General features: G+C 37.1%; 1 pseudogene; it reads left to right on the forward strand.

Moving 5' to 3' along the window:
- Positions 1-5,251: 5,251 nt before the first annotated feature.
- LOC149540306 (BTB/POZ domain-containing protein At5g48130-like) lies at positions 5,252-17,702 on the forward strand (annotated as a pseudogene).
- Positions 17,703-25,225: the final 7,523 nt, after the last annotated feature.

Here is a 25,225-nt window from a genome sequence, read left to right on the forward strand (position 1 = left end):
TTATCCAATGTCTTATCTATCATAATCAAAAATATTGGGTGTAACTTTTTCATCACTCCTTCACATGCAAATGATTCTATGTTTCTTCTCATCGCTCATCTTTAACTCAGACTCTCTTCCCCATTTCACATAGCCACTAGACAAAATTTTATGTCATTCTATATTTTACCTCTTGTTATTTCTTCCTCACAAATTGTAAACTCCATTCCATGGAATCTACTTCTACTTCTAATTCTGGGACTCAGGCATATAATGAAAATTTAAATGCCTTTGAAGAGCTCGTACCATCCATACAGTATATTTATAAACCATCATGGCCCTAATGTCAAACACACTCTTGCATCCACTCTTTATAATGCACTCTCTTCCATGCAATTGAGGATTTTTCTTGATAAAGAAGAGCTTCACCTAGGTGACTAATTTCCCCATGAACTTCAAGAAGAAATGACAAGATCTTTACTCCACATAACCATATGTTCCCAGAGCTTTGTGGAATCCCCCTAGTGCTTGGATAAACTTGCATATATGCTTTAAAATGATACTATCTTCAACATAGTGATATCTGATATGACCAAGGACTGTACACTGTTAGGAAAGCAATGGTGCGGAAATGGTTTTCGAATGCCAAATATGATAGGGAAATAAGCATAAACAAACTTACAGAGATGTGCAGATTAATAAACTATCAAAAAACCATATCAAAAGACACAGAGAAAAACACAGATTTAATGTGGGAAACTCTTTCGGGAAAAAACCCACCACCCAAAACCTGAGCAACTCTTTGTATTATAGTAAATGAAGTTTACATACAACACTCTAGATTTTCACAGGCTCAAATTTCCTTTTAAATCAACCTAATTTTATCAATATCTCTTCAAACGAATTCTTGCAGCCATTAAAAACACCCTGCAAATTCATTACAAAATACCAGAAATAGTTATAGGAAAAATGGTTTGCCAACTAATGCCTTCATGACTTCACCATATTGTCCATATTGCCTAACATACTGTCTGTCACTATACTGTTTGACACCACGCCTTTGACACCACTGCATCACAACATCACCATACACCTCCGACACCACGACACCATCGGCACCACACTTCTGGCCTCATGACACAAAATAACATTATGTCATTGTACACATAAATGTTGTACACTGCACATATTATTGTGTCACTCTATACATTAAAAATAGCCAACCACCATACAAGAGACATAGTACGGGAGACTTACCATACGAGGATTCACTGTATAGGAGTTCACCGTACGGGATCTCACCGTATGGCACTTCGTCACTCAATAATCTCCCACTTGACGAAGTGTTGAATCAGTCTCTGAGTACCGCTAACAAAAGTTAGGGGTATTAAGCCCCATAAAGTTTGTGCACCATTTGGAACTTACTTGTGTTCACTAGCTTTGTCAATTCATCTGCAACATTCTCTTTAGTATCAACCTTTTCAATATTTACCCTTCCATCTTCGACCATGTCACATACAAAGTGGTATTGTACATTAGTATGCTTTGTTCTAGCATGGAAAGTCAAATTTTTTGCCAAACATATTGCACTTTGACTATCACAAAAAACTATAATTCTTCCTGCATCATAGCCAATATCCAAACACAAACGCTTAAGCCAAACTACCTCCTGACATGCATTGGTAGATGCCATGTACTCTACCTTAGTTGTCAACAATGCAGTTACACTTTGTCATTTGCTCATCCAACTGATAGCACCACCATTCACCATGAATTCATATCCACTAGTGGATCTTCTCCTGTTAATGTCCTCGGCCCAATCCACATCAACATATCCTTGAATGCTAACTGACATATTAGATCCCACTAAATTACCTTGATAGCATAACGCGTACTGTGACGTACCCTTCAAATATTGCAAGACTCTTTTCACAACATCCCAATGTGACTTCCTCGGATTTGCCATAAACCGACTTAATACTCTCACTACTTATGCAATGTCTGGTCTTGTATTGACTATTGCATACATAAGGCTTCCAACAACACTTGCATAAGGTACCCACTTCATCTCTTCAATTCCATCAGGAGTTTTTCGACTATCATTGACTGACAACTTTGTTCCATGTAACATTGGAACTACCTGTTGCTTGTAGTCAGTCATATTAAACCTCTCCAGAACATTGGTAATATATTTTCTTTGGCTGAGCCAAAGTTTTCTACCTACTCGATCCCTTATGATTTCCATCCCCAAAATAAATTTTTCTGACCCTAAATTTTTCATTTCAAACTTTAGGGATAATTGAGATTTTAATTCCAAAATCATTTCCTTACTATTGCCTATAAATAACATATCATCCACATATAGAGCAACAATAAGTATTCGATTACCTTTAGCTTTATAATATACACAATGATTTTATTTAGATCTTGTAAAACCCAAAGACAAAACATATGTATCATATTTTTTGTACCACATTCTGGGTGACTATTTCAAACCATACAGAGACTTTTTTAGTTTACATTCCAAATGCTCTTTACCTTTTCCTACAAAGTACTCTGGTTGGGACATGTATATCTCTTGTTCAAGATCACCATGAAGAAATGCCGTTGTCACATCCATCTACTCAATTTTAAAGTCATGTACTACTGCAAGTGACAATAGAAATATGATAGATGTTAGCTTAGCTACAGGAGAAAATATTTCTCCATAATCAACCCCTTCTTTTTGAGAATATCCCTTCGCAACCAATCTTGCTTTATACTTTTCAATCCTTCCATCTAGATCGTACTTCTTCTTAAATACCCATTTACATCCAATGGGTTTCCTCCCATTAGGCAAAGGTACCAGATCCCAGGTTTTGTTCTTTTCCAAAGATTTCATTTCATCATTCATGGTTGACAACCAAGAATCTAAATCTGGCATATTAATTGCTTCTTTGATAGTCCTAGGCTCATCGACATTCGTAAGCAATGCATAGGCACAATTAACATTCAACATAGAATAATTAAATATTTTTGGTGAATAACCGTACCTATCAGGTTCTCACCTTGCCTGAGTAGATCTCCTCACTTCTTGTTGTAAAACTTCTTGAGGTTCATCATGAGGTTCAAGATTAGTTTCTTCTTCAGTTTTATGATTGCTTGAGTTCTCCTCGTTCTCATTCTTAGGTATTTTTGGATTCTTATTCTCAACTTCATTTGGAGTCTAAAATACCTCTTGTCTGGAAGCTAAAGGGATTTGAACTGCTTCCTTTCTCTTCTCAATTTTCTCTTGCTGGTCAAGTGAGTTAGGTTTCATTTCTTAAAAGATAACACTCCTGTTATACAAGACCTTTTCAATGAGAGGGTTCCACAATTTGTATCCCTTCACACCAATATCGTACTTGATAAAGATACACTTCACAACTTTGTTATCCAACTTTTACCTACTCACTTTAGGTACATGAGCGTATGCCTCACAACCAAAAATATGCAAATGTCTTATTGAGGGCTTCTTACCAGACCATGCTTCCATTGGTGTCTTATCAATTAGCACTGCCATAGGAGAACGGTTCAACAAGTAACACGCTTTTACCACTATTTCAGCCCAAAACTTTGGTTCTAGACCAGTACCCCCCAACATAATTCTTGCTCTCTCCATCAACGATCGATTCATCCTTTCTGCTACTCCATTTTGTTGCGGAGTATAAGGCATTGTCTTATGCCTCTTGATGCCATGATCTATACAAAAATTGTCAAAATTTGCATTGCAAAATTCTCCACCATTATCTGTCCTTAGGCATTTAATCTTTCTTCCAGTCTAATTTTCAACAAGACTTTTAAATTCCTTAAGCTGACTGAACACTTCTAATTTTTTCTTCAAAAAATAAACAAATGTTCTTCTTGAATAATCATCAATAAATGATACATAATATCTTGAATTAGATAGAGAAGGAACATCCACAGGACCAAACACATCAGAATGAATATAGTCCAACAATCCAGAAGATTTTTGAGAACTAGAATAAAACTGAACACGATTTTGTTGTCCATAGATGCAATGTTCGCAGAAATCAAATTCAAGGTTACAATCAACCAACCCCTCAACCAAATTTTTATTCTTCAAGGTTTTTAAACCTTTCTTTCCAATATGGCCAAGCCTATGATGCCAAAGCATTGTTTTCTCTATAGGAAGTTTAACTTCCATAGCATTTGCACCACGGGTTATCTCACTACTTCTACCAGACTTTACTGAGATACTATTACAACACATCGGTTTGGCATCTAACTTATATAGTGTTCCAATGCATTCACCCTTAGCTAAAACAATAGAACCCTTATTCATATTAGAACCACCATGGACAAATGTTCCCTAAACTCCAACATCATTCAACTTTCTTATAGATAGGAGGTTTCAAGCTAGACCAGGTATGTGAAGCACTCCATCAATTCCCTTTATTCTGCCATCAGGAAACTAAATTTTGACTCTTTGTCTGCCAACAATTTCTAGAGTGGAATTGCTCACCAAGAATACCTTTCCACCATTATATGGTTCTTATTTTGAGAACCTTTCTTTATGAGGTGTCATGTGGAATGATGCTCTCGAATCCACCAACCATACATCTTCAGACGCAGGCACTGCCAAGTCTGCTACAAAGGCATCCGCATCACTTTGAGAAGATTCAATGTCAGAAGTAAATTTCTTCTTCTTTTTTTTCTCCTCCTTGCAATCCTTTCAGATATGACCTTTTTACCCATAGTTCCAACACTTCACCTTGGACTTCTTTCCAGGAGTGGCAAATCGCTCTTGAGATTCGACTTTATGTCCTTTTTCTTACTCTTTTCTTTAGATCTTCCTCTGACACTCAGGGCTTCTTTGGCTGCCTCAAAGGACTCTCTTTGCAACTACATCATCCATTTTCAAATTGGTAGTTGTACTTCCTATGGCTGTTACCAAATAATCCCACAAATTAGGCAATGAGCATAATAGCAACATGTGTCGATCTTCTTCATCAATAGACACACCAAAAGATGTTAACTATGCAATCACCATATTAAATGAGTTTAGGTGATTTTCCATAGCCGTTCCACCATCCATCTTCAAGGAGTACAATTTATTTCTTAGGAAAATCTTGTTTACCAAAGATTTTCCCTGATAAATGTCTCCTAACTTTTTCTACAAGGAATGTGCAGCTTTCTCTTCATGGGTCCATTCAATAAAACTGAGTCTACAAGACTCAATCTTATTAATCCTCTGGCCTTCCGATCCATTAGTTCTCAATCTTCCTGTTTCATGCCTGAAGGCTTAATGCCTGACACGGTACTCCACAGGTCTCGATCAACTAGCAAATCTTCTACTTTAAGTTTCCACAACTCAAAGTTTGTGCCATTGAACTTTTCAATGTCCACTCATCTTGATGTACTCGCCATCTCAATTTACAGACAAAAAACTTGCAAACTCTCACTGAAACCAAATTGGTACAAAAAACCAAACCCTACCCGATAAGGATAACACAACTAGCCAGGCTCTGATACCACTTGTTAGGAAAGCAATGGTGTGGAAACACTTTCTAAATGCCAAATATGATAGGGAAATAAGCATAAAAAAAATTGCAAAGATGTGCAAATTAATAAACTATCAATAAACCATATCAAAAGACACAGAGAAAACACAGATTTAATGTAAACCCTTTTGGAAAAAAACCCACCACCCAAAACCCGAGCAACTCTTTGTATTATAGTAAACGAAGTTTACATACAACACTAGATTTTTATAGGCTCAGACTACCTTTTCAATCAACATGATTTTATCAATATCTCTTCAAACGAATTCTTGCAGCCATTAAAAACACCCTACAAATTCGTTACAAAATACCAGAAATAGTTATAGGCAAAACAGTTTACCAACTGATTCCTTCATGACTTCACCGTATTGCCCATACTATCTGATGTACTGTCTATCACTGTATTTTTCAGCACCACACCTTCAGCACCACTACATCACAACATCACCATACACCTTCAACACCACGCTTCTGGCCTCATGAAACAAAATAACATTGTGTCATCATACAAATAAATGTCATACACTGCACATATTACTATGTCACCCCATACATTAAAAATAGCCAACCACCATACAAGAGACACACCATATGGGAGACTTACCGTGGGAGAATTCACCGTACAAGAATTCACCATATGGGATCTCACCATATGACACTTCATCACTCAACATACACTAATGCACTCTCGCCATGAAGATAGGTGTCAATGTTTGATATGGGTGTAATATTAGTGGAAAGTTTTATGCTATAGTTAATGATTTGTAAGATATAATTTCATAGTTTGATGTAGACTTAAAAGGTTAATAAGAAAACATTGCTTCATTTAGATGAAATTTTATTAAGAGATGAAACAGAGCACCATCTCACAAGAGGAGTAATTGGCAAAAATTTTGTTGAGAGATGAAGTTGTTGGGTTTGAGTGATTTTCATGCAATGGTCCAAAAAATTTTGTTTGTATCAACAGAGATGTTCTCTAAAATGGGTTTTTCTTGAAGGTGTGAAGCCACTAGATTACCTACAATAGTTGCAATTCACTTGGAGAGCTGTTACAGACTCCATAAGGTGATGATGACAAGATTTTAATTGGATTTGTGAGAAAGATTAAAAAACAAAACTCACAACCCTAAAAATTTGCTCAGGAACATCTATTACCGAGTGATAAATTTTTCTCAGTAACCAAAGAAAAATAGGTGGCAAGAAAGGTTACCGAGTTAGCTCGATAAATGAAGGGCAACTCGGTAAACATTAGATACTGAGTGAGGTCGGTAGATGAATAATCAACTTGGTAGACAATGCAGGATGTGATTACTGAGTGAACTCAGTAAGCAATGTGATTACCGAGTGAACTCAGTAGACACTGCAGAGAGGAGCCCGGTAGATGAAGGCATCGACTAAACTCGGTAATGACTATAAGATTAAAACTCAAACTAAAGAGCAAACTGAGTGATAGAATTCCAACATGAATGATTTCACCATTAAAACCAGAGACTCAAAGCTTGAAATACTCAACAATAAACTTCACAAATGCAATGAACAAGAAAAGAGCAATAGATTCAAGTGTGCCTGCTTGCTTCTATTCAACTTAGATTCAAAATATTACAAAACTGAGAGCGTTTGGCTTCAGCTAGAAAACCCTAAAATAACCCTAAACTTCAAACTGAAAAAATTTAAATTTTAAACTTCAAACTTGTAGTTCTAATGGTTGCATACTACAAAGCCTGGAGCAATCACTGCTTTAATAGGTCGAATCAAACAAATGATAAAATTACAGAATGACAAGAGAAGAAACACATGCAACTGCAGGCATGAAATGAACTTCCTTTTTTCAGCACTTTGACATCTAGATCTACTGATCACTTCTCTCTTCTTCCTTCTCTGCAACTTCTAATCTGCTCTTCTTCTTTCTCTGTCTCTCTGTCTTCCTCGTCTGGTCAAATGAATCAAATCATTCCTTTTGTCATATTTGCAAAATGTTTTCCCCCTCATTTTTGAATTCAAAAATTTTCACCTACCATTTAATAAATTCATTTGATCGTTCTGCAAGCCATCAAGGAGGTAGGTGGGCATTTGGCTCCAAGGAGAAATGACCAACCACAATTAATATTCCAACACTCCCCCTTTATCCCGAGCCAAACAAACAAGGATCACTACTGATCCAAATCAACTACACCAAGACTTTCTCTTAAGTGTACAAAAGTTCCAATGCCTAATGGCTTGGTAAAAATATTTGCTAGTTGCTAGTCAGACTTACAAAATTCCATTTTGATATCCTTATTCTCCACCAACTCTCTGATGAAGTGATATCTGATATCTATATGCTTTCTTCTCCCATGGAAGACTGGATTCTTGGACAATGCAATTGATGAGATGTTGTCACAATAAATTATGATTCCATCCTATTGCCTTTCATTCAAATCTGTCAAGATCCTCCTTAGCCAAATTGCTTGACATGCTGCTACATTTGCTGCTATGTATTCAGCCTCTACTGTAGATTGAGCAACAATAGGTTGCTTCTTGGATGCCCATGAAATTGCACCCGATCCTATATGAAACATATATCCGAAAGTCTTCTTCCTATCATCTAAGCTTCCAACCCAATCACTATTAGTATAACCCACCAACTTGAAATCATCATTTGCAGTATACAAAATTTCAAATCCCTTGGTACCTTTCACATACCTTAGGATCCTCTTTTCTACTTGCCAATGAGAATCCTTTGGTGTTTCCATAAATCTAGAAATCAAACTTACTACATGCATTAGGTCTAGCTGAGTTGTAGTCAAGTACATTAGACTTCCAACCATACTCTTGTATAGTGTTGGATCCACTCTCTTGCTAGAGTCTTCCTTGTTCAACTTCAGACCTATTGTTGTTGGTGTGGGGGCTGCCTTAATATTATGCATTTTAAATCTCTCCAAGATCTACCCTGCATATTTTTCTTGAGAGATAAAGATGCTATCATGCATTTATTTTACTTCTATGCCTAAAAAATATTTCAAGAGACCTAGGTCTATCATTTCAAACTCTATTTTCATGGTCTCTTTGAACTCACCAATTAGATCCTTGTCATTACCAGTAAAAATCAAATCATCTACATACAAGACAACAATCAACACATTTCCATTTGATGCCTTGATGTAGAGAGTAGGCTCACCATTTCTTTTGCTAAAGCCATTACTCATCAAATATGAGTCAATCCTACTATACCATGCTCGTGGAGCTTGCTTGAGCCCATAAAGAGATCTCTTCAACCTATATACTTTGTTCTCTTCACCTGCAACTTCATAACTAGGTGGCTGCTCCACATACACTTCTTCTTTCAATACACTATTAAGGAAGGCAGACTTCACATCCATTTGAAATACCTTTCCACTTGTGCTGAGCTGCAATTGCTATGACAACACGCACGGTTTCCATTCTTGCAACAAGGGCATAAGTCTCATCATAGTCTCTACCATACTGCTATTTGTAGCCCTTGACTACCAACCTTGCCTTATGTCTATCAATCTTGCCTTCAGCATTGCATTTGGTCTTATAGACCCATTTCACTCCAATCACTTGCTTCTTGGGAGGCAAATCAGTTAGCTCCCATGTCTCATTTCTTTCAATAGCATCTATTTTCTCATCCATGGCCTTACACCATTTCTTCTCCTTAATAGCTTCTTCAAAATAAATTGGATCACTATGAAAAAATAATGCAAAATTAACAGTCTCATCATAATCTTCATACCTTTCATCTTGGTATATCTCCCTAAGACTCTTGGTCTTTCTTGGTAACAGGGAGGAGAGTGTGGGATTAGAATCTTTGCTGTTGCTGCTTGGCACTAACACTCGATCATGCCTAGAGGAGCTTGGTAATGACTGGGGCTACTTTCCTTTTCTTCTATCTTCTCCTTCTTCTTGATGTTCATCGGCATCTTCTTCACTTATAATTGGCACTTTACTTGAAGTGCTCAGTGACTCATCAGTTAGACCATACCAAGACTGATTTTCAAAAAATTTCACATCTCTTGAAAGCATCATCTTGTTGTTTAATGGGTCATACAATCTGTATGCCTTTGATTCTGGGTTGTACCCTATAAAAATGCATTTCACGCCTTTGTCATCAAATTTTTTCCTTTTCTCTTTAGGCACATGTGCATATGCAACACATCCAAACACCCTCAGGTGTTCAACTATCCATCTTCTTTGTGACCATGCTTCCATTGGAATTCTATCACGAACTACCTTTATAGGACACCTATTTATTAGGTAAACTGTTGTTGCCACAGCCTCTCCCCAAAATTTAGTTGGGAGACATTTCTCTTTCATCATGCTCCTTGCCATTTCAACAATGGTCATGTTCTTTCTTTCAGCCACTCCATTTTGTTGTGGTGTGTAGTTGGCTATAAGCTCTTTCTTTATGCCATGTTTCTTGTAAAAATTTATTAAAAAATTGGAGGTATACTCCCCTCCTCTATCTGATTTGAGGACCTTAATATAGTATCCACATTCTCTTTCAGCTTGGGCTTTAAATTCTACAAATTTATCAAATGCTTCAGATTTGTTCTTTAAGAAATACACCCATGTTCTACAACTGAAATCATCAATGAATGTCATGAAATAAGTACTCCACCCAATGGAAGTAACTTGCATAGGATCGACTAGGTCAATATGCACTAACTCTAATGGATATCTAGCCCTCCTAGAATTTTCAAAATTAAAGGGAAGCCTATGTTGCTTACCCAAAATACAAGCCTTACACTTGTCACATGAATTTCATATATGTGGCAAACCTTCTACCATTCTTTTATTTGATGACAAATTTAAACCAGCATAGCCATGATGACCATACCCGAGGTGCCATAGCCATGAGGGGTCTTCAATCACACTCCTTAGAGCTGATTGTTTGGGAGGTGCAGCACTAACTTGAGATGAGAAACATGTCTCAATCCTCAAGGAAAACATTCTGTTTTTGGTCATTTGAACTGCTACAAGTAAATTTTTGCTCCCATCCTTTTCTTGAATGATACACCTATCATTCTCCATCAACACTTTGTATCCATTTTGAATGAGCTGACCAATGCTCATCAAATTGTGCTTCATACCAGGGGCGAAATACACATTTTGTATTTCCCTTTTCTCACCTTTCTTGGTGCAGACCATAATAGATACTTTGCCCATAACTGGTAGGGTTCCATTGTTACCCATTTTAATTTCAAATTTGAAACTCTTGTTAATGAATGAAAACAAGGCTTCATTACCACTCATGTGGTTGCTATATCCACTGTCAAGGTACCAAACCTTAGGGCTTTCTTATTCACCAACATTACACATGATGAAGGCAATAGCATTGGCTCCACTTTCTATAGTCACATCAACCACATTTGCTTGTCCTGACTGATCATTCTGCTTCTTCTAGCATTCATTTGCATAATGCCCATATTTATGACAGTAGTAGCATTCTACATTACTCTTATTTGAGTTGTAGTTTTTCTCACCTCCTCTTGAAGTATTTTGTGAGCTACTTGCTCCATCTGCTCTTCCTGAGCTTTCTGCTATAGCATTTCTTTGTCCTCCATTACCTCGGCCTCTACCTATGGAGTTTCTGCCTGAGCCATTTCTTCATCTCCCCCTCCCTCTTGGATTTGATTGAGCCTTGAATGCTTTCTCTTGGGAAGATGAAGAAGTAGATTTGTTGATCTTATGCTAATGGGTTTGAAGTGTACCCATCAACTCATCCATTGTCAAAACAGTGAGGTCTTTTGCCTCTTCTATGGTCATGACCAAATTGTCATATTTATGAGGTAAACTCCTCAATATATTTTCCACTATCCTTTGCTCTTGATAGTCTTCTCTATTTGACTTTAGTTGGTTAATCACATTGGAGGTCCTTGAACTGAAGTCTACAACTGATTCATTATCCTTCATCTGAAGGTTCACAAACTCCCTCCTTATATTCTATAGCTTTATAGTACGGACTTTATTAGTCCCCTTGAAGTTCGTCTCAAGGATATCCCAAGCTTCCTTTGCATAATTTGCTGCTGCAATTTTTGAGAATATTGTCTTTGTCATTGCTGGTCCAATCAAACTTAATGCCTTAGCATCCTTCCTTCTTGACTCCTTCAGATGAGTCTTCTGTGCACTTATGAGGGCAACATATTGAGCTAGGTTTGTCACATCATTGAACCCATTAACTACAAACTCCCACAAATCATTTGCAACCATAATGATCTTCATTTTCTTTGCCCATGTATCATAATTTTGTCTGTTAAATAATGGTGGCTATTGCCATATCTTTCCTGCATCTCCTGCCATGATAAATATCCCAGAAAGAAAATTCCCTAACTCACTATGGATGTGGGGCCTCAAAGCTCTGATACCATGTGAGAAATATTAAAAAACAAAACTCACAACCCTAAAAATATGCTTAGGAACAACTATTACTGAGTGATAAATTTTGCTCGGTAACCAAAGAAAAATAGTTGGCAGGAGAGCTTACCGAGTTAGCTCGATAAATGAAGGGCAACTCAGTAAACACTAGATACCGAGTGAGGTCGATAGATGGATAATCAACTTGGTAGATAATGCAGGGTGTGATTACCGAGTGAACTTGGTAGACACTATAGAGAGGAGCCTGGTAGATGAAGGCACCGACTGAACTCGGTAATGACTATAAAATTAAAACTCAAACTAAAGAGCAAACTGAGTGACATACTTCCAATGTGAATAATTTCACCATTAAAACCAGAGACTCAAAGCTTGAAATACTCAACAATAAACTTCACAAATGTAATAAACAAGGAAAGAGCAATAGATTCAAGTGTGCTTGCTTGCTTCTATTTAACTTAGATTCAAACTATTACAAAACTAGGAGCATTCCGCTTCAACCAGAAAATCCTAAAATAACCCTAAACTTCAAACTTTAAACTTTAAACTTTAAACTTCAAACTTGCAGCTCTAATGGCTGTATACTACAATGCCTGGAGCAATCACTGCTTCAACAGGTCAAATCAAAAAAATGATAAACTTACAGAATGACAAGAGAAGAAACACGTGCAGGCACGAAATGAACTTCCTTTTCTCTACACTCTGACATATGGATCTGCTGATCACTTCTCTCTTCTTCCTTCTTTGCAACTTCTAATCTAGTCTTCTTCTCTCTTTGTCTCTCTGTCTTCCTCTGTCTGGTCGAATGAATCAAATCATTTTTTTTGTCATATTTGCATAATTTTTTCCCCCTCATTTCTAAATTCAAAAATTTTCACCTACCATGCAATAAATTCATTTGATTGTTCTGCAAGCCGTCAGGGAGGTAGGTGGGCATTTGGCTCCAAGGAGAAATAACCAACGACAATTAATATTCCAATAGGATTTGAGGCTAAAATCTGCTTTCATGGTATGAAATATGAATGAGTTGTTTCTATGCAGTATCCACTTGTTGCCAGGAGCGGCTGCCTGAAAAGGAAATTGTCAGAATCCCAAGATATTGTGTTACCCAAATCATGTTTTGCTTGGGTTGAGATATTTGAGCTTGTTCTGTTTTGCTATGGCTCCACCATTCTCATGGATCTACTAAATGTTGCAGCCTTGACATGTGCAGCAGAGTTTTCCAAAATGATTGAAGAATTTGGAAGAGGAAATCTATGTGAAAGAAGTGATTTGTATCTTACTCACGTTGTGTTACAGAGCTGGGAAGACACTCTGATTGTGCTTTAGAAATGCCAGTGTTTGCTTCCCTTGGTAGATGAGCTTCTTATCATGAGTAGATGCATTGACTCACTCGCTTTCATGGCTTCCATGGAAGTTCTTGATCCAGAGCATAAAAGAATTAGGTCTGCCATGGCGGCTGAATGTCAGTTTTTTAGTGATTTAAGTTTTAGAGAAGAAACGACAAAAGGCTGGTGGATTGAGGACCTCTTGGTACTTCCTTTCCAAATTTTTGAAAGGATAATAGCTTCTATGCGTAGACAAGGGATGAAAGAAAAATACGTCAGCCCTATTATAATTATGTATGCAAACAAATGGATTATTTCTAACACGTGTCATAGTGGGAATAGTACACTGAAATGTAGATTGATGAAAGGTATTATAAGGTTGCTGCCATTGGGAAGAAGATCTATTGTTATACCCATTCATTTTTTGTTTACCCTGCTCTCTGAAGCTTTGATTTTTGGATCTAGTGATGAAAGTAAGGCCCAGTTACAAGCTAAGATTGCTTCTCACCTAGACCTTGCAACTATTGAAGATTTTTTGTTGCCCGTAATCAAGAGCGATATCAGTATTGCATTCAGCCTTGAAGTCGAAAGCATGAGAAACATCTTTTCCATGTTCATTGCTCAAGAGTATATCAATTGCAAAATAGATGAATCTGCCGAGTAAGTTTGGGATCTAAGGAAGCACTGGAACAGAGCTCTAATAGTTGTTGTCGGTTTAACAAGAACACAGTATAAACTATTGATAATATGTGGGATGAGTATCTGGTTCGCATAGCATTTGATGTAGTGTTAAACCCAAGCGAGTTTTTGGAGCTTGTAGAAATCATGCCAGCATCTGCTCGGTGTAGTCGTGATATGCTGTATAAAGCTGTTCACACATATTTGATGGTAAGGAACTCTGTCTGTCTCAAAAATTTAAAAAATCTATTTGCAAATACTATAACGAGCACTGGTTTAATAATAAATTTTAGCAACAAATGTAACCTAAATAAGATAAGAACTCTAATGAGAAAGAGTCTCATGGAACGTACCTTAAATAAATCATTCGTTTAAATAAATTATTCATTGAGATATACAATAGATATTTATATGACAAACTAATATGCTGGATAATAAGTTTTAAAGAGGAATATTATTCTAAAAATAAATCAATGGGTTCTTAGTCAATTAGTTTTGAATGAGTCCAACAGAAATCAAGTTTTTTTAGTACATGGCTCTAGCACTCATTGATGAGACTACAATTGCTTCAAACAAATTTTAGTCAAATGAATACACCTTGATTCTTCATTCTTAAAAAAATTCTCTCTAGCCTTCACAAAAAAATAGAAATCAAATAATAAGACATTCATAAATCTATATAAAAATTTTACCCCTCTTTTAGTTCATACATCTATATATTAATCTAACAAAAACATAAATATGTCAACGCCTCCATAATTCTCTCCTCTCCTCCTGTCACAAGTAATCCTTTCTTTACTTGTTCTTTGACCTCTTTACGTTGTAAATATATATCTACCTTTGATTGTTTGTGAAGTAGAATATTATTGTGGATTTTTTAATGTTGTCTGACAACAATTGTAAAAAACCATTACCCTCCTCCAACTCTATAACATCATGCAATGTACCTGATCCATTGCCAAACAAATTCAATGAAGCCTTTGGAGATTTGCTATGTACAACAAAGCATAAAAGAATGTGGCGAACAGAGTATAGCCATTCGAGGGATAATGGTCCTGGAGAGTTTGTTTCCTAGTCAGCAAAGGAGTCAATGACAGAGATTGGAAAAGTCAAAGGAGTTAAGAAGTAAGGTCACTATTTTAACCATTATTGCCTGAATAGAAATTCCCTTTTAAATTAAAAAATAATGAAATCAAAATATTATTGAAATATTAAACTTAATGGAAACAAGAATGAAATATATAGTGATTGACAAAGATAAGTATTAGATTACCTGCATTTCATTGCCAATGCTAATAATCTATTGAGGAGACTGTCAGTGATTTATCATTTGCTATTTTTCTTCCCAAATCTCGTAGGTGATCATGCATTCTTATACAGTCATATCATCAATTTCAACAAGACATTTACTAAGAGACCTTCCTATCTGCATAGGCCACCTGTAGTATCCCAAATTGCAATGGATAAAGTTTTCTTCTCTCCAATGAACAAACAAGCTACACCTAAAAATGTTTCCTTCTCTTCATTATCCAAGGCATCATAACTTCTAGGCTACTTATGATATCATCAGGTAACATCCTATCTATCTTTTGTAATTGACTCTTCCAATATTCTTTGTTGGATTTTCCATATTGTTGTGCTTCGAATGCTTTGAGAGATAATGGTAAGCCATTACAAACCCTTATAAATTCTTCAACAAGGATGTCAAATCCACTAAGTGGACATTGATTTAAGAAAGCATGCCAGCTAAAAAGCTATTGGGCATGAACTCAGTCTAGTGCTTTCATTTTATAAATGGATGAGATGTTCCAACGTTGGAGTATGTCGAGTTTCCTTGTAATCACTACAATCAAACTACCCTCTTAGAGAATCCATTTGATCTATATTATCCACATTGTGTAGAACAATGAGCACTCGAATAGATCTCAAACAAGAAGCAAGAATAGCCTTCCCTTCCTCTATATTCTCAATTGATACACCGTAAAGACTTAGATCCTCTATTAGTTTTTGTTGTTTCTATTGGAAAAATAGAGCAGCAGAAAAAAAAATAGAGAAAGAAAGAACTTCTAGCTTGTTATTGAATGATAGGTGCAAATTTATACAATAGCTTGACCCAACAACATTCCTAAATAGCTGCTAATTAGATTGACAACAAACTACTTCATGAGTAACAATACACACAAATGTGACAGCTAATTGAAACTTATGGATACCTAACTGAACACATCTACAATAAGAACTTGATTCAAACTAGAACTCTTTGACTCAATCCTAAACTAAACTTATGTTGCTAACAACTCAACAAGGCTTCCACATACATGCAAAAATTATTATTGACTACTGGTGGAACATTAACTCCAACACCCCCACTTAATGTGATAACTAAATGAAACATTATGTAGAAATTATATTTTCAAAATAGGTAATAGAGGAGTAAGACTTTCTCATAGTCATGCAAGTATCATCCAACTTTGAGACACCATTGGAAACACCATCTCCACATGAAATGTCTCATAACCCTCGTAAATGTACGATGCCAAGCTTCCAAACTTTTAGATCTCCCCGAACTATTGGACACACCATCTTGACATAGAATGCCTCATAACTCTCTTAAAGGTATAGCTTCTCCGATCCTATAACACCTCAACTATTCTAGCATACATCTAGCCTCAACCACATCTTTTCCTATTTTTCAAAGCATTGATCTCTTCAAATTGAAACAATTTTTTTCAATGAAAACATAATCATCCGTTGGTTCTTCTCTTGGCCTCGTCTTCTTAGCACTTTTCTATCAAACAAAATTTAATAGGAAGACAACTTTGATACCATATTGGAAAAATAGAAAAGTAGAAATAAAATAGAGAAAGAAAGAACTTCTAGCTTGTTATTGAATAATAGGTGCAAATTTATACAATAGCTTTATCCAATAACATTCCTAAATGATTGCTTATTAGATTGACGACAAACTTTATATGTGACAACACATACAAACTTGACAGCTATCTGAAACTTGTGGACACCTAACTCAACACATTTACAATAAGAACCTGATTCAAACTAGAACTCTTTGACTCAATCCTAAACTAAACTTTTGTTGTCAGCAACTCAATAAAACTTGCCACATACATGCAACAATTATTATCGACTATTGTTGGAACATTAACTCCAACAGTTTCTTGTGTATTCTTGTGTAATGCACTTTTTAAATCAGCATTTCTAATATTGAATAGGAAACTAGACTTTTCCACATTTTTATATTTATTAGTATATAATTGTTTGACAAGAGTGGTTTTTCCAGAGCCACCCATACCCCAAATTCCCAAAATTTGAGGACTGAGATGACTTTCTCTAGACTAAAATATTGTTCGTTCAAAGTCTAAGAGAGCTTCATCCAGACCAACTAGATGTTTGGCAACCATAAATGGCACATTTCTTATATCCTTTAAAATACAATTACCAATATTCTTGACCACCCTGAAATAATCACTGAACAAAACCAAACAAGGAAAACATCATTTACCATGACAGTATATTCCTGAAAAGGAAAAAAATAGCAATAGGGAGAATGCACCAGCATACAGTCCTCATTAGTGTGATGTTTAAGGGTCTATGATGAGCAAGTTAAGTCAATTATGATGATGATAGTCCTGGCGTTAAAATCAAAGTCGATGATAGTGATGATAGACATGACGTAAAATGTTTGTAGATGGCTGATAATGTCAAAAAAAGACAAACTGGAATCTTGGAGAATTATCTCAAGCTGCAACCGCAGAAGTCAATTATAATGATGGGTGACATGTAAATTGAATGTCAAGGGGTCCACTGAAGGTTCTTGGTGAAATTAAGATGGTGGAAATTTTTTTTTATTATTCCTTATTCAATACCCCACTCAATTAATAACATTTTCTTTGGTTTGCTGCTTCACAAGGTAATTTTTTTTTTGATGAACAGTCCTTTTCAATTAATAAAATTTACTAAGATTACAATTTACAAAAAAGGGCCGGGGGATACAGGATCACACCGCAAATGAGTTCAATCAACCGAAGCCGAAGTAAACAACATGGCTGCAACCAACAACTATAAACTATTCATAAAAAAAAACATTTAAAACAACCTCATGCTGCCAAGGCGGAACCAGCAAAGGGAGGAGGATCATCTTTATCAGGAAATCCCCATGCACCAGTGAGATTGTGAGGCAAACTAGGAACAATCTAGCCATTAGCAACATCCGCAGGATCTGGGGTAGTTGCAGTCTCTGCATCCTTCTTGTCTGGCCATGGAGGAGAAATTGCCAAGGCCAGCTGTGGAAACTTGCTAGAGTGTGCCCATCTAGGGGGAGGAGCCGGAGACCAGCTAGAAGCCCACCCAGGGGGGGAGCCGAGGACCAGCCAGAACCACCACGTGGTGGGGAAGTAGAGCAGTGCCTCCAACCACCATGACCACTACTAGGAGAGTGATGGCGGGGACCCTGGGAGCGCGGCGTGTGCGAATGGTGACCAGAGGACTGGTGTCTAGAATGATGACTGCGAGATGAGGAGACATCAGCCGAGGCATCCGGGACGCACTCTAGCAATGGTACAAGGAGCATTACCCCAGTGGTTTAACAATTCTTGTAAGTGGGCAACCTCCAGGGAAACTTTATTAGCTTGCACTTGTATCTGCATAATGACATTGTTACAAATGCATGCCTTAGTGTACATTGCAATGTTAACATCCAAAAAACTATGAGTGAATAAAACTGCATTCCTATCTTTCCATAGAGAAAACAAAATTTCCATCCTGAAAGTATGCCAAATCTGGGAAAACTTTTGAGGAAATATGGGGGAATCACCCAACAAGATCATGTGCCATGAAAAAGGTTTGGGCCTAAAAGGCTTGAAGAAATCATGGATCCAATGCCAATAATTCTGAGCACGTTTGCAAAACCAAAAAATATGCAAAAAGGACTCAGGTTGGCCACAAAAGGGGCATCTGGGATCAGGAACCCCAATGTGCTTGAGCCGAGGCCCTAGGGGAAGACCTTGGAAAGCAAGGCACCAAGCAAAGTGAGCAATCTTAGGTTCTGTAATGGCACTCCAAATAGTGTCGAACCATTTTCTCCATTGAGAAAGTGAAGAATGCAAATGCCACCATTGATTAAGCATGTCCACCATCAAAAGGTGGGGCAAAAGCCATCTGTATCCCATATTGGGCTTATAATTGGTAAATGGAGTGGCAAGAAACCACTTCCAATCATACCACCAAGGTCGAACAGACTGAATCCCCACTTCATGAAGTAAGTGCATAGGGATGGAAGACAACAGAAGCTCATAAGTCTGGCGATCGACACGTACAAGGTGGTATTGAACTTGCATATCCTCCCAAGACCTGAAATTCATGGTGACTCTTGAAAAAATGTCCTTAGTAGTGTGAATGCCATGTTTATAGAAACGCAAAGCACTTGCACCTTGAGTCTTGGCAAGAGGAATATCCTAGAAGGAAAACAGGGGAGACCACCAAATGTTCTGCTGATTTACGGACAGCCCATTGTGAAACTCATTACCAGCCCAATGAAGCCAAGGGTTAACAGCTTCCTAGGCTTTCCAGATGCTCTTTATAACGAAAGAGCCCTGTATGACCACTGGTTCACGCATAGTGAGAAGGGTCTGAAAACCAATTCCCTTCCACGCCAGTCTGTTAGCAAGGAAGCTTGAAGAGATGCAATGCCTGACAAGAATTTTCTAGGCTTCATCTCCAGAAATAGATCTAATAATCCATTTAGCACAGAGGGCAAGGCCTTGCTTTTGAGTGGAAAGCAGGCCGAGACCCCCAGATTCCCTTGGGAGACAACAGAAATCCCAAGCAACTCTGTGAAAACCATGATGGTCAGAACCAGAGGCCCAAAGAAAATCTCTAAGCAAACATTCTAATTTGAGATAGGAAGCTTTGGAGGGAGCCCAACAAGAAGAATAAAACACATCGGTGGCAGCCAAAATCTTAGAACAAATCTGGAATTTACCAGTAAGAGAAAGCGGCTTAGTGATCCAATAATCAAGCTTTTTGGTAATCTTTGTAAGCACAACATTCCAAAGTTCCACAGGGGAAGCCTGAAAAGTAAAAGGAATGCCAAGAAAGCAGAAAATTTATCCATGAGTAACCCATTTCCATTGGAATTGGCTGAGCCAAGGTGGACCAAGCAAAAAAGACTGTCAGTAACAGAGCATTTTATGCCATTGAATGGCAGAGCCAGAGGCTTGACAAAAAGTGTCAAGACAATTTAAAGTATTTTTGATGTTTTCTTCATCTTCAAGAAGAGTAAGAAAAGAATCATCAGCAAAATGACCATTGACTAACTGGGAGGAAGAATCAGGAAAGGAAATGCCACAGACCAGCCCTAAAGACACAGAGTGAGCAAGTAAATAACCAAAACCTTCAGCAGCAAGGACATAAAATGCTGGAGCTAACGGACAACCTTGTCTAATGGAATGAAAAAGTCCAAAAGCTTTAGATTGCGAATTATTGATGGTGATGCAAGCATTAGCATCACCAAAGAGCATCTCCACAGACTGAAGGAAATTGGGACCAAAACCCAGAGCCTGAAGCATAGCCAAAATGAAAGGCCATTCAATGTGATCATAGGCTTTAGCAAAATCTATCTCTAAAAAGATAGCCTGCTGCTTGGACTTACGGGCCCATTCCATACCTTCCCACATAGCAATGATGTTGTCAAGAATATACATGGATTTGATGAAGCTAGTTTGTTCAAGCCGCACAATTAAAGGAAGCATATGGAATATTTTGAGAGAGAGTGCCTTAGCAATGATCTTATAAGACACATTCAGGAGGGTGATGGGCCTCCAATTGCAAATGTCCTCAGGATCACCAGCTTTAGGTATGAATTTAATATTGCCTTTATTTATGATCGCTCCTAAGCTTTTAGAATGGTATGCTTCAAGATAGACTTTGTGCAGATCAGGACCAATTTCCTCCCAAAGATGTTTGTAAAATTCACAAGGAAATCCATCACACCCAGGGGATTTGTCATCTACCATGGAGTAAGCTGCCTCTTTAAGGTCTCAAAGGGAAAGAAGTTGCTCACAGAAAGAGAATTTCTCAATCGCGAGGCAGTTTGGAGTAATAGTAATACACTTTCTGAGAGCCTCCTCCTGAGCAACCGAATGGCCCTGCAAAGCAAAAATGTTCTCATAGTGAAGAACAAAAGCTTGCAAGATGTCTGGCAGACTAGAAAGAAAATCAGTTCCCTATTTTATCTTTTTAATCCCAATATTGGTATGATGGGCTCGAAGAGTCTGGAAGAACTCCTTCGAGGCTTTGTCGCCAACCTCCAACCAATGGAGACGGGCTTTGATTTGAGCTCCTCAAGCAGCATAGTTATCAGCAATTTTCTTTTCATGGCGAAGCTTGGCAAGTTGAAGTTGCAGATCCACATCAAAGTGGTTGAAGGTGAGCGCTTCAAAGGCTTTTTTGAGGGCAAGGGTGTTGGCATCGTAAGATCATTTTCTAAAAATTGCTAGCTGACGCCCATAGATGTGCAAAAAATGAGTTGTTCTGGTAATGGCATCACTCCACCATTGAATCCAACCTCGATGGGAATGTGAACATGGTTCCAAATTCCAAATACATTGTATGTGGCAGATGGTGGAGGCATGCAATAGAATAGATGTGTTAAGGAAGAATTGAGACTTAACCACTTTGGGGATAGCTGTTTGCCAAAAAATGCCAAAATAAATGGGATAGTGGTCTGACAATGTCACATCTGTCAGGGGAATGACAGGTAGATCACGATCTTTAGAAAAATAAAAAAAAGATTGCGCCGAGATCATAGCACGATCAAGATGTTTCAATATGCGGTCAGGACTGGCTCAAAAATTGGACCAAGTGTACCAAGCCCCATTATCATGATGACAACTAGTATTGGGATTGAAGAGGCCCAATTTATGATGCATGTAAAACTAGGCTTCTCTTTCCCCAGCTGTCCAACAGAAAGGTAGAATGCCATCTTTGTTAGAGGCCACTTCAACCATATTGAAGTCCCCACACAGGACCCAAGTAGCTGGCGATAGGTTGTCAGCAAGCCAAACCCACATTTTCACCCTTTCCATAACATCATTGGAGGTATAAACATTAATGACTCCAAAAGAATGATTGTTAATGGAAACAAAAAGCCAAATAATACGGTGTGTGGGGTTAGAACCATGCAAAATAATAGCAGAATGAAGGCGAGGTGATAGGAGAGTAACTACACCACCTCGGCCAGCTTCATGCTAAGAATAAAACATGATGCTATCCTACCAAATGACGCGGCATGCAGTAGAAAGCATGAAACCAAAAATCTTAACTTCTTGCAGGCAAAGAAAATCTAAATTCCCAAATCTATGACAGGTATCCTAGACATAGAATTTTTTGGGGAGGTCTGTAAGACCTCGAACATTCCAAGAGAGGAAGTTCATGAAAACTCTTCCATATCATCCTCGTCCTCGAGAGAGGAGTAACTATTCTGCAAAAAGGTAGAAATTGGGTGAAAGTCAGATGGAAAATCCTCTAGACTTATAGCCTGCTATTTGACCCTTGATATCTCTGCACGTCTAGGAGGACTGTGAGAATGTCTTGTTACTGGTGTTACTATGGAAGAGACTGCAAGAGGAGAATGAGCCCCAGCTAAGGACGAGGTCCTAGCGGCTGCCTTAATCCCCTGCGAGCCAGCAGAGTTTAAAACCTGCGAAACTGAAACAAGTGCAACAGAAGCCGCTGGTGTCTCCATTCTAGCAGGTGCTGACACTTCAATGGAAGTAGAAGGAATCACGGTTACAACTACATAGGATCGCTTGGAGGCCAATGGATTCAAGGAAGGCTTGCCTTTGTGCCCAACAGTAACCCATTCTTCTTTTTTTCCTTCGACCTACTTGACAAGCATCGATTTAGGCTGGGGTTTGACCCTAGGCATGGCCAAAGGGCAGTCCCTGATCTTGTGTTTCGCAGACTGGCACCTATAATAGGTGTTAGGTAGGTTCAAGTAAAGCACCTTCTGTGCGAAGGTTTGAGTGCCAATCTGAATTTTTCCACCAAATCCTTGAGATCTTTAGAAAGATCAACTTCAATGCAAACATGCCGCTAAGTGTGAGCATTAAAAAATTTCTCTGGCTCCTTGGTAACAACTTTGCCAAGGGCTTGGGCAATAGACTCAATAAAAGGCCAGCAGGGCAAGGGTAGACCTGGGAATTTGACCCAAACAGGAACCCTAAGCTTTTTATCGTCCGAGACAGAGAAGTCTTGGGACCATTTCTGAAAAAAAAGCAGAGAGGAACACACAGACCAAGGGCCATTGGTAAAATTTGCGTCGACTTGCGACGGGTTAGCGAAGCGAAATGAAAAAAAGCCTTTGGTAAGGTCTTGCACAGCGTCAAGGCGGACGCCATGAGGAGTCCAGCTTTTGTTGACCCATTCTCTGAGCATAGCTTCAGGGGGAGTCCTACCAAAAAAATACCCTATCAAGGTATGTTGTTCTAAGTAGTCACATGCAGCATCAAATTCTTGCAAAGGAAGGCCAATATTAGGATTATCTCATGGAAAACCTTTGGGACAAACTTGCGCAGGCGTTTGTTCGGTGGCGGCGCCATGGCAGTGCGAAGCAGCAGTGTGAACACCAGAAACAACTGGTTCACCGCTGGCCGAAGCCATTATATCCTTACCTAAAGCTCCCGCAGTAAATGCGGTATGACAAGTGCCGACAGAAGGGGATTGCAAGCGAAAGGCCGTACGCAAAAAAAATTGCAAGTTCACATGAAGCAAGAAAACCCTAGCAGAACTTGTTCAAAAGCAACTAGAATCAAAAGAGGCAAAGGGAAAACTCGTCACATGAAATTTTCACAAGGTAAATTTGATTAATCATGCATTTTAATTTTGCTACTTGAAATGTTAAATTTAATTAATAAACAATAGTGTGCATTTTTAAAATGTTGATAGGTGTTTTATTTAAACACATAAAATTAATAGTTAATGAAATAGTTGAAAGATTGATTAATTATTTAAAAAAATTTATTCATGAAATTATGTTACATTTTAGTATTTCATAAGATTATATTTTACTTACTAATTGAATAAAAATTTAAAATATAATTCTATGTTAATTTTTAATTAAATTATTAAGAGCAGAAAATTATTTTATACTAAAAATGTTGTTTGTATAGATCTTATTATTGATAGTTTAGATTATGTGCATTAACTAGTGACAATTTATACAAACTATAAAACAAAATTAATTTACCCATATCAAGATGAAATTCCCTCTTGATAACCAAATTAATTGTGAACAAGTGCTACGTAGTGTCATGTACTTGCCTAATAGAAATAGCTATTCAATATTATCATTATAATAATAAATAAAGTAGATGAAGGATTTAGAAATAAATGTATAAAAAAATCATTCTTATGTAGTATACAATTTTTTACTATTATCAAATATATTCTAAAATAAAATAATATAAGTTAATGTTAATTAATTTTATTTTTAGAAATGAGAGGACTATTTTGTTGAAATACATCTTTATTTTTTTTACCATGCACTACTTATAGTAAAATATATAACAAAATATAACATATAGCATGCTATTTAATCAAAAACAAATTAAGAATATATTGAAAGTTAATCAAAAATAAATTTAAAATAGTAATGTTACATATGATTTTGAAGTGAGAGAAAGCAAGTATTTCAAATCAATTAATAAAAAGGGAGATAAAAGTAATTATCAATAAGTTTATAAATAATTTCGTGAGAATAATAAAATAGGTGAAAATATAACTAACAAAATTAAGGGGAAATATAGTCCAAAAGAAAGCAATATGGATGAGACCTCCAAAAAAAGGGGTCCTATAAGACAATCAAATGAACCAATCATGATTGAGAAAAATAGATTTAATAATAAATCAGATCAATAAATTAATATTAAACTTTATAAATATTTGATCAATCAAAAAAATCATAATGATTGGTTCATAGATTATAAACTAATTAAGTAAAAGTGCAAAGTGAACACAATAGTAGCCTACCACAAGTATAATAAGTGATCACCATTATTTTATAATCTTCAATTGTATTGTTCAAATTGATAGCTTTCTTGCTGATTATGAATCATTATTATGGATCATCATAAAATAAAGAGGATGATTGCATAATAACATGTAAGCTACAACCACAAGAGTCAATTATAATTATGGGAGATGACATGTAAATTAAATTGTGGGATGTCCATAGCAGGTTCTTGGTATAATTATGATAGTGGAAATTCATTTTATTGTCCATTATTCCTCCCTCAATTAATTTTTAAA

This window comes from Cupressus sempervirens, chromosome 9 (genome assembly GCF_028749045.1).
Source record: "Cupressus sempervirens isolate cs-2001-9-10 chromosome 9, ASM2874904v1, whole genome shotgun sequence".
Classification (NCBI taxonomy): Eukaryota; Viridiplantae; Streptophyta; class Pinopsida; order Cupressales; family Cupressaceae; genus Cupressus; species Cupressus sempervirens.